This window comes from Aplysia californica, unplaced genomic scaffold, assembly GCF_000002075.1.
Source record: "Aplysia californica isolate F4 #8 unplaced genomic scaffold, AplCal3.0 scaffold00765, whole genome shotgun sequence".
Lineage (NCBI taxonomy): Eukaryota > Metazoa > Mollusca > Gastropoda > Aplysiida > Aplysiidae > Aplysia > Aplysia californica.
In genome coordinates, this window is record NW_004798035.1 from 128,499 (window position 1) to 131,615 (window position 3,117).

A 3,117-nucleotide genomic window follows, 5' to 3' on the forward strand; every position below is an offset into this window, starting at 1 on the left:
CCCCCACCCACACACACAGAGTTGAGTACCAGGCTGTGCATCGTGGGTAAAGTAAGTTCCAAATGAAGGACTTAAACCATTACCCAGAATTGGACCTTTCAAAAAGCTCGATAAACATGTATATGGAGTGATGGTCGTCCTTCACTTGCGAAGATTACAATGACTTCACATCACTGGAGGGGTGGGGTGTATGCGGAGATGGCTGATCAGGCCGATCTTCACCCTGAAATGTCTGTTGTAGTGGGGGCAGGGGATGCTTGGGGCTGAACTAGGCTGGAAGGTAGGGCTCTCTCTCGGTCTTTTCTCAGCTGCCGTCTCCATTCTTTCTTTCTGGTGTGTCTTTCTTCGTTGGGACTTGGTGACTCCCGAGTACACCGGTAAATGGATCACTTGCTTTATCCGGATAGTTGGGACCAAACTCTGACCGTATCCCCCAGTCCAGTAAAAGTTCAGTTGTCAAGATGACGAGGTTGTTTGCACATGTCAACAGCCGAACGGCTTGTGATAAATCTGTGACAGGGAAACACAACTGATATCTCACAAGGTCATAGATTTAGAAATGTAACAAATAGCTAAACTTGAAGTGGCATTTTTCGGAAATAAATCGGGATGACCTAAATTGTAATTGTAGTTTCGATTCATTCTGAAGGATTCAGAAACGGTATTAATACAGTTTCTCGGATACTTGAATACAGATAAAAGGCCTTGGAAATTGAAGGCAAACGAAGCAGCACTAGAATCAGACCATCCTCCTTGGAGAACCTGAACAGATGGGTGATGAGGAAAAAATGGGATAATACTAATCTTTTGGGCGTATGCGATCAAAGGAATGAACAGGGTACCATGATCGCCGATGTCTGTCGCCGATGTCTGTCCCCGATCTGGCACTTGAGGATGGTGATGACATAAGGCGAAATAACCCGGAGAAGCCGATTCTTGGCGTTCAACTTCGTAGAAGCCAGTGAAGAGAATTATCCTCCAATGCCAGATCTGCGACAGACATCAGCGATCATGGTTCTCCATTCATTCCTTTGCTCGGATGCTCTTAAAAAAGCTACGTTTCCCTGATCTTTCCCCGGTACCCATTTGTTTAGGTTCCCTAAGTAGGTTGCTCTGCCTCGTTGGCCTTCAGTTTTGCCAGTGAGAGCTAGATGTTCAAAACCTTTATGTCTATTCAGGTGTCCTCAAAACTACTTTTGTCGTTTCCTGATCGTTTTTAACAGTGAGCACCCCGCGTGGGCTTCATCAAGCAATATATAATTTGATTTCTTTTCCTTCCAAGATATTCCACTAAGAAAATCATAATAATCTAATTGCAAAAATGTCCTAACGTTTGTATCTCGACCTCAAAGCTATATTAAACGTGCACTCGAAAGACCCCCGAAAGACCAACTCGATGTGTAAAGCTAATGCAAGCCTTTTTTACAACTCTTGAATGATTTCCTCTTTCCTGTTTGTGGGCCAACAATGGCGTATCCACAAACTTGAATTATAATATTATCTAGACCGTGTACTGCTGTGACCTCCGCTTTTTGTGCCCTAAGATAGTCTCATTCGTTGCACCACGGGAGGACCAAAAGGACCGACAAAACACCAGGCTGTCGTAAGCGAGTGTGGGTGGCCCCACTTCCTTTCTTACTGTTCATTTGGCTCCAAACTGACTCAAATGGTGCGCTGCATCTAGTCAACCTAAACTACGTCAGAGTTCACTATCTAGGATCCTGGAGCCCAAATTTACGCACGTATTAAACCGTTTGTTCAGTTAGCGCTAAAACAAACAACTCCCATAGCACCATGCTGCACTTCGACTGACCCGCGGAGGTGGAAAAAGTTGAGGGGATTTTGGGGTGCGTAATTGTCAAGGAAAACACGTTCCTCGTTGTTTCCTTTCTTTTCTTTTCTTTTTTTTTTTTCTTCTTTTTTTTTTGGTCAAAATATTATACTTCGAGCATTTCTACTGATGCCAGGACATTTAAGGTCAACAGAAAACTGATGTTTGCTGAACTGTACAGACGACAGCAGAAACTTCCGGAGCACGCCGGTGGCGAGATCTCTCTGATGTTGAATTAAACAAAACTACCATCTTTCCTTGGGTGACAATTGTCAAATGTTATAGGGGTTTTTGATAAACAAAGACCTAAACTTCTAACAAAGAAAAGTGAAAAGTCCGCTAGGTGGTCAAGAAAAAAAAAAGCCAATTTTCTGTTGTTTTTAAATTTGTGTTTTTGTTTTTTGTTTGTTTGTTTGTTTTTTGTTTTTTGTTTTAGAGCTGGGAACACTATTCAAAGCAACAAAATATTATTTTTCTACAATGACCTACTTTTAGGACTACATAGTATAACCAATTACTCATGTGAAAGGAAAAGCGTAAAGACTCAAAAATCTAGAATATTTAGGTTAAGGGATGCACCACAGTTGAATGATAGTTCTGACTCAGCCCAGTAGGTCCCCAGCACGATGACAAAAGAGAGGCAAACTGTTTTGTTGGTCAGTTCTGGACAACGAAAAAAAAAATGAAAAAAACCCAACTAACTACGCCAGCACAAACCAATCATTTCCTTGTGCTTCTCTCATTTTCATCGTTCACATCTCACCGACAAAGCAGTTGGGGCCAATTTTTGTTTTGTTTTGTTTAATTTGTTTGTTAATCTTTTCTTTTCTTTTGTTTCTGAAGAGTGATACTGGGCTATGGACCAACCAACCCGAATGCTGCCCTTCAACCACGCGAGATTCAGGGTCAAACATTCAGTTAGGTATCGATACAAAGATTAAAACTTTAAGAGGTGTTAATCGCGGTTTCAGCAGCGCTGGAATTTGAATGAAGTTTGAATGTAGATCAAGCACAGAACCTCTTCAGCGACCTTTGAGTGCTAGTCAAAAAAGGTAACAAAAATTAAATAGCAAGAGAGGAAGGAGGGTGAGGAGGAGAGTATTGGAAAGGGAGGAGGAGGGCGTAGAACCTATACCAATGGCGCAGTGGCTAAAACTGAAACATGCCACATGCGTAGATATAAAGATATTCGGAGTGGAGTGTGGTGCGGTATGGTATCAGCTTCATTCTCATTGTGTAATCGTTCGTGTAACTCGCGATGTGAGAGAGAGAGAGAGAGAGAGAGA